Consider the following 9,169-nt stretch of genomic DNA (forward strand, 5'->3'; position numbering starts at 1 on the left):
AAAGTTTGTCCGACTAGACACCGTTAAGCTATTAACAAATTTTCAGCTTGCTATTAATTAACTTTTTTTGGTACGCGCGATACCGGTCTATAAATGAATACAATAAATAAGTAATACATACACACTTATTTATACGAGTACAAATCGATACATCAGTATCAGAGTGCACCAACTCAAAATTTTTCAATATTGAGGTAAGTATGGGGAAATGGTTAAAATATGTTTATTTATCAGTTTCAAATTGCACCATTTAAAAATTCCAACACCATAAAAAATTTTTTATTTGTCAACATACAGAATCGAATATTTTGTTAACACCGTCGTAGTTTCATACCGCATCATGTGAAATAGTGCGTAATGAAACTTGATCGGTAGAACTGTTGTAGCTACTAACTGATAATGGTGCGGTATGAAACGGTCAATACCTGCAAAATCTGAATCTTCATTGTCATTCGTGCGAGTATTCTCTATGTTTAAGGTGTTCGGTGTCTCATTTGGAAATTATTTTATATTGTGTATGATTATAAATATACTTTACTTGAAAAACAATTGAAATTGAAATTTATAAAGTGCGTCGAAAACTAAAATAGTAACGTCATAATGAATATTCAGCCATGGAAAAAGTTAGGGATCAAAAGAACAATGGATATGTTAAAAGTTACAAATGGATGTATGGAAGAACGTGGTGGACATAGTGATGATGCGTAAGTATCTACCATGCAATTATTTCTATATATATTTGTGGTTAAACAACTTTTCAATAGATAGATAACTCCAGTTCTCAAGAGGTGATATTAGTTGATCAACTTTTTGAGCTATTTTAGTAAAAATTAGATTTGAAAGTTTGTTTTGTGGCAGCTCAACCTATGACCGCATCGTCATTTTAATCGTATCCGATGGGTATCGTTGCTGGCCACCTGTCCCTATAAATAGTGCACATTCGCATTCGCACACCGAGGGATCTCGCGTTCTTATGGGTGATGCGTCTGATAACCCATCACTACAAGAAACAGATTTTTATATGGACTGTCTAATCTTATCATTTTCTTTTACAGAAGTCAAATGAGGTGCAACAAAATTCAGACTCTGAAAATTCTGACTTTTCTTCTGGTTCAGGGAAAGTTTACATTCCGGAAACTCCAGAACAATGCTCTGAAGATGAAAGACTAATCACTTCACCTGATGTCATATTGGCTACTCCTTCACCAGTGGCAATATTGCCTGCTCAAGTGCAAGTTGTGAGTGAGAATGAACCAATTATTGTGCGGTCAAGGAAGAGAGTTCGTAATCCTATAAAGTGGAAAACAAACGAGAGAAAATTTAAACGCAACAGAGGACAATCTTATACAAATTCCGCAGGCAACGAAACCGCTGCACGGTCTGTGAAAGCTGCTTGCACTGACCGTTGCAAAATAAAATGTTCAGAAAAAATTAGTGATACAGAAAAAAAAGAACTGTTAAAAAACTACAGGGGACTTCGTGATGTAAATAGGCAGCGAGATTTTATAGTTAAAAGTGTAATGCCGGTTAGGCCAAAATATCAATATAAGAAAGAAGGGAGCCATAGAAGTGAAAATAGAGCTTATTATTTTGAGGTGAAAAATGAAAAAATTAGAGTATGTAATGTTTTCTTTATGAACACTTTAAACATTTCAAGTATGATAATAATTACCGCAATGAAAAAAAAAACAGAGTTAGGGTTTGTACAGAACGACAATCGCGGAGGAAAAGAAAATTCCGGGCGACGAAGGGTGCTAGATGATGAAAAAGAATTCGTGAAGTGCCACATCAAATCTTTTCCACTAAATGGCTCTCATTATTGCAGAGGAAGGACAAAAAACAGTACCTAGACGGATCTCTAAATTTAGGTACTATGTACAGAATGTATCAAGAAAAATATAAGTAGCGAAGAACAGAAAATTCCCGTAAAACTCCATTACTACACCATAATTTTCAACACGGAATTTAATATTTCCTTTTTTCAGCCAAAAAGGGACCAGTGTTGTTTCTGCAACTCATTTCAAAATCTAACAGCAGATGAAAAAGTATTACAACTTAATTATGATGCACATATTACAGAAAAAAATCAGAGTCGGTTAGAGAAGGAGTTTAGTTTGATATCAATGATTCAAAGCAAGATGGAAATACTGTAGTTTGTTGCTTCAATGTCCAAGCTGTATTGTCACTACCAACAGAAAATCGGAGTGATTTTTTTTATATGAGGCGCCTACCATGTTACAACATCACTATTTTTGATATTTCCCATAAACATGGCTATAGTTTTTTGTGTCACGAAGGTATCGCAAGCAAAGGTGTGAGTGAAATAGGTACGTGTCTTTGGTAGTATCTAAAGAACCACGCAGCTCAATATGAGCACATAATATTTTACTCTCATAATTGCCCGGGCCAAAACAAAAACAAGTTCATTGCTAGCTTGTTTTTATATTGCTGTCAAAATCTACCAACAAAAAGCATAACCCACAAATTATTAGTAGTTGGGCATACTCAAAATGAGGGTGATGCGATGCATGCCCTCATAGAAAAAGAAAAAAAAAAGATACCTGAAGGGAAACCCGCTCTATATTCCATCGCAACTGGTACCGATAATTAGCTTGGCTAAGAAAACTGGACGGCCGTACACTACAGAAGAATAGCCGAAGTGTATGAAGTAAAAAAATTTAAAAAAATGGGGAAAAATTTTAATGTAAATGAAGCCGGAGACACAGTAAAATGGAGCGAAATGCAAATTGTAAGATTTGAGAAAGACCAGCCATACCAAATAATGTATAAGAAATTTTATTTTGACAAAAATATAATGTCATAAATATTCGACAAAATAGAACAAGAGTGGCTTATGAAGAATCATCTCTCATCCTCTCTAATAAACCTCCTGGTGTGCCAGAACTTAAAAAACGTGATTTATTGTCACTCTGCTACTCAGGTGCAATACCCAGAATTCACTGCGAGTTCTTCCAGAACTTACCAACCTCTGCCACAGCTGCCGCTGCTAAAGAAAATGACGATTCAGAATAATTTTGATTTTATTATAATTTTCATACCATAACTTTTATTTGATTTCCGTACAAATACCCTATACCAAACGCACTAACTATTAAAAAAATCACGTGTTGACCGTTTCATAACGCACCAACTCAAAAAAAAAATCTTAATTCTTTAAAAAAATAATAAGTAAAAATTATCATCTAAAAGAACCATAAAATAAACATCTAATTCCAAAATACTGGTCTATTTGAAAAAAAAATGGACTATTTACAACAGATTAAAAATATTTGCTCTCAGAAAAAATAACTTAAAGTTGATTTGTGAAGAACTACGTTTTTTGAGATGGTGCACTCTGATACTGATGTATCGAAATAGTAGAGCTGATTTTTGGGATTTTCCAAGCAACATTTGCATTTCAACAGAAATACTTTATGACAGAAATAATAAAATACCGAGACGGATTATTATTATAATAGTTTACAATAGGACCCGACGCTATAGGGCAGGTAAAATTTATGCCTGAACAATGCATCGAGCATCGATACAAGCAATATGTACCGGTCGAAGGTTTGGTCACAGTATATAGAGGTTCTTGGAACCTCTTTATACTGTGGTTTGGTTTTATTGTGCAAAATGGACGTATATAGTACCTACTTTTAAAAATCGAATACCTAAATTAAAAGATATTTAACATCCATAAAGATTTGTCAAACTCTATCACCGACTTCATGAAAACAAGTATTACTACATTCTTTGATGGTTTTTGCTGTAAATTTTAAAGGATTGACATGAAATTTGGCATACGCATAGCTAACATGCCAAAAAAAAGTGATATTGTGCCGATGTGTGCTTTTGTCATGCAAGGTAAAATAATGGGAAAAAGAAGTGTGGGCCGCCGTACAACTTCTTGGCTTAAAAACCTACGCCAATGGTTTGGGAAAACTAGCACTGAACTATTTCGTGAGGCTGTAAATAAGACAATGATTGTTAATATGCTGGGCAACATGAGAGCCAACGATCGACAAGCGGTCTCGGCACCTTAAGAAGAAGAAGTGCTTTTGCCCTGGGGGTAAGTTTCACTCTTTCTCGGGGGTGAAAAACGTTCAAAATAAGTCCGGACTTCGATAAACTGATAAATATTAAGCAACCTTTATTCCATACTTAGTCTTGAGTTTTTCACTGAGAATACTTTTTGAGTTATTTATGAGTAAATATCTTAATTTTTCAACAAAACAACCATCACGTTTTAGACGGTTTTTCGCAAATAACTCAAAAAGTAAGTAGATATTTTATCGAAAAAAACATACTTAGCAAAAATATAGCCTGTAAAAAAGTGAAAATAATGGTTTACGCATGAAGTCGCTAGACCTAGTGATATTTACGCAAATCACACACTACTGCGATTGGATAAATTTGAGGTAATCATATCCCTAGTATGTGAATTTGGGGGTGAGTTTCACCCCGAGGAGGGGTGATATACAAAATATAGATAGATACACAAAAGATATACAAAAATGTTTCAAAACATCGAAAAAATGTGGTAAAATGCAAATATACATAGGTATCATATTATGATAAAATTGCGATTTTGGCGATTTGCCTTTTTGGATAGAATGATGATGATGATGATTATGATAAAATTGCAAAGAATTTTTTTTATCGAAATATAGTAAAAAATATGAAAAATATACCAAAAATCATGAAAAAATATATAAGTATGTAAGGAAAAACGTAAATAATTAAATAAACTTTTGACAACACAACACAAAAGTTTGAAACACTCACTATTTGGATTGGTTGTCCTGGCTTGTGATTTTTTTCTTTGCAGACGACGCCCACGGATCGATGTCAATGTCCTCGGTGAGTTTGTCTTCCTCTAGGCCATCAGGAATGATAGACTATGTCCAGATGGTGGTAGCAGAATCTGAATGCTACCTCTAGGAAGTGGCTATCTACATTGTGGACCTCCAGTAGCTGTCTGGGGTTGATGGTTTTGAAAGCTCCTCATCTGATTGAGGAATCAGAAACATAGACTGCTTCGGCACTTCAGAAAATCTCCAGGAACAGGAATTCTCAGGGTAGTGGCCTATGGAGTTATACATTGATGCTATAAATGGCCAGATGAGGCAGTCAAACGCTGTGTTATGCTGTGAAACTGCGTCTTCATTTCTTTGCATAATATGTAGTATATGTATACGTTATATTATGCTTAATTCGTATGTAATATAATTTCTTACATTATGAAAATAAGTGGTTGATGAATAAAACTCTAGGCGTGAGCCCTAACTACGACGACTGAGAGATCAACTCTCTAACTTCGAACTGATATCGGTGAATCGAAAATCTATCGCCTATTGTTATAGTTTTGTGAACAGAGAAACCATGTAGTGGGGGCGATGATTTTCGGACGTCCAGAAAACATCCGTATTTCGTCCAGTACGGACGTCCGAGCACGGACGTCCAAAGGACGTTCATATTTATTCAACACGAAGTACGTCCAACGTCGGACGTCCGAAGGACGTCCATTTATAGTCAATCCGCATTAGGACTGAAACTGGACCTATTTTGGATACTAAGGATACATTGATAAAAATTATATTTTTGCTTATTAGAATTAACCACCAAACTTCTATCATCTTGGTAACGGGAATAATAAAACATTGTAACGAATAATTTACCGATCATATTTGCACACTTTACATAAAAACAAAAACATGTATTGGATAATAAACTACATATACAATTTTGAATTAAATATGGTTTATAATCTTTTCCATTTAAACTATTTTATTGACATAATTAAGTTAATATTTTATTAAATAATTTTGCTGTTTAATCCCCTTATTGGTATAATATGTCCAATATGGACGATTGGAAAAGGTCCGTATTTCGTCCGAGTACGGACGTCCAAAGGACGTTCATATTTATTCCACCCGAAGGACGTCCAACACCGGATGTCCGAAGGACGTACATATTTTGTCCACCCGAAGGACGTCCAACGCCGGACGTCCGAAGGACGTACATATTTAGTCCACCCGAAGTACGTCCAGTGTCTGACGTCCAAAGGACGTCCGTTTATGGTCCTTGGACGTTAGGACCAAAAATGGACCTATTTTGGACGTACAAAGGATGTCGTGTGCTATTAGGGCTGTGACTCTTTGATTTCAGCTTCACACTTGTTGCAGATTCTGTTATATATGATTTTGGTGAAGACTTGGTGATGTGTGAAATATTTTCGATATTGTGAAATATAAAGGTACTTTACTGTTGAGCGAAATTCATATTTTTTTACATACCTCGTATAAAATAATAAAATCTGATATATCATGGTTGCATCTTAGACTATATACAATGCGAAGCATTTTATAAAAAACGAGGAATATAAACAGATTAGAAGCCTTCGAAATGTGGCTTTATCGCCGTGTCCTAAAGATACCATGGACAGCGAAAGTTACAAATGTAGATGTCCTTAAAATAATCAACCAAGAGCGCCAACTTTTCGAAAACATCAAGAAAAGGAAAACGGCGTATTTGGGTCACATCATGCGAAACGAAAAATACCAATTTCTTCAACTTATAATCCAGGGCAAATTAAAGGCAAGAAAGGAATAGGACGCAAGAAATGTCCTGGCTCCGAAACATAAGGCAATGGACAGGGATTAACGACATACAATCTCTGATACGCATTGCAAGAAACAGAGAGTTAATGGAAAATCTGATCGCTAACATCCATTAGTGGATTTGCATCTGAAAAAGAAGAAGAAAACTGCATGTGGATTCGGCAGCGAACTCCTTTTATATTTTAAGGTTTCATTATTCCACCTTCAGCCAAAGTGAAGACGAAGGTTTCGCCGAAGGTTTTTAGCTGAAGATTTATGCTGGCCGAAGCTGGCCGAAACCGATTAATTGGTCAGTCTCTAAAGGTCTCTTCTATCCAAGGAATTACATGAAATAAAGGAAATAATTTTCTGAACGTCCTGAACGACTTCTTAGAATGTGCTTAGCATCTAGCAATTTTTTTCCATTCTCTTTTTTAGCTTTTCTTGGCGTATATGGTGTGAGACGTAATATTATTCTTGAAAACTAATCCAGTGTTATTAGACTTCTCCAAATTTTCTGGACACAATAATACCTATATTACATATAATCTTTATTACGGGTGAATATCGATTTAAAGTAAAATATTTTCTTAGTGGTTTTCCCAACATGCCTTCATCAGAGTCTACATCCGAGGTATCAGGGATACCGTCTGGACTGTAAAGCTGACTTTGATTATTTGAGCATATTATTTCATTATTCGTTACAAAACTGTCATTCATTGAAATGGAAAGTAAAATAAAAAAAATGTACCTATCAGTAAACATAATTAAACGCATCGTTTTCTTATAAAAACGCAAATATTTTAAAGAGTGCATTATTTTTCCTTATAAAAACAGTTTTAATTTGTACTTATTAAACTTATTTTCGCAAAGGTCTACCTAAGTTCTGTGATGACAATCTTTCATTTTCGTTATCTATTTCTTCCTTGATCCAATATCGACATTTAAAATACTTGTATAACGGTATTTCAGACGGTTAGCAATGTTGCCAAATTGAGAAGACGCAGAATAATCGAAAGAATGAAAATAATATTTACCAATAAATTATACTCGATTGGTTCATGCGCCTCCTGAAGGACATATATTGAACTAATGTATACACAAACATTTCATGCTAATATTATTGTTGCGTCACTTAAAATCCTCAATAAGTTTTTTGCTGTGTATCACAACACTATGAAAATTGGCCACATTACTTGTTTGGATTACTAGTGCCCCCTTATATCACCTAAGAGAAATTGGTAACGACCATTACCGAAATATAAGCTATTGTAATACTGCGTCCGTATATTGACGCAACAATGCGGTGGATGCAGCATTACATGCAAAAACATAAATGTATGGACGCATCAATGTCTGGAAGATGTATATATATATATATATATATATATATATATATATATATATATATATATATATATTGTTATATTTCTATTTGATATGAAAATTAAAATTTGATAATTATAAACAGAATTCAATTTAATATAAAATATTTTCAATTTTCTCAACCACGGGCATATAAATTTAGAACAACCTGTATACAACAAATTGTTATATTTAATTTTAAGAAGTGATTAAATAAGACTCAAGTGAAATCGTGAATAGGTCATTAAAAATTTGTATATAGTAGAAAGTAATTTTAGAATGGGAATTAACTATTTTCTTTGAAATCCATTAAGCATATTTAGAAAGTTTAAAAATTGGTTTTGAGGAATACTGCGAATGAGAGTTGGTGGTGGAAGTTTGATTTGTGAATCTGGAAGGGATATTTAGAAAGTAGGGGAATGAATGACAAATAGAGATCAGAATGTTTTGAGCTGTCGAGAAGTGAAGTCGAGTAGTAGACGGTAGTGTACGGAGAGTGAGAAAGCCGGTGTAGTTCCGTGAGTGTGGATTATCGATCGTAGAACGAGAGGTAGGCCAGGTTGAGAGTAAAAGAACCTCCTTGAGCCAAGAGTTCCCGGTAGCTGATTGCAGTTTCGAAAAAGGTAGAACACAGCATCACGACAGAAGCAGGAAACGAGAGCTATACGAGCTAGTTTCAGAGGAGAACATTACTGGAAGCCAGGACGAGGTTTTGATTGCAGCCAAGGATAGCAGGAAACGGGTCTTGTGTGAAGACATTCTCAGAGCACCAGAAAAAGGTCAGTCTCATTTGTTTGGACATGAATGTATGGGTTTTTCGTATTAAATACCACATTTAAAATTGAAGAAACATAATCAATAATATCAGAAAAGCTTCATCAAACCTAAATAGAATTGTTGCTAATAAATCATAATAGTTAAATGTTAATAAAAACTTTCAATTGGAAACAAAAAGGAAATAAGATTCCCATGTGTAAATGTTATGTTTAAGAATAATAAGATATAGCAAATATTAAGCAGTGATTGCCATTTAGATAAAATAAACAATATTTTGATTACAATTGTAACCCATATGTGTTATTATTTTACTCTTTTCTTTCCTATCCCGATTAGGAACCATTAAGAAATACTTAGAAGCCACGTATGTAAGTACTTAATTTTATAAAAAGCCCTGAGATTGAAAACACATTGATATGTGATCT

Source organism: Diabrotica virgifera, chromosome 9 (assembly GCF_917563875.1).
Source record: "Diabrotica virgifera virgifera chromosome 9, PGI_DIABVI_V3a".
Taxonomy (NCBI): domain Eukaryota; kingdom Metazoa; phylum Arthropoda; class Insecta; order Coleoptera; family Chrysomelidae; genus Diabrotica; species Diabrotica virgifera.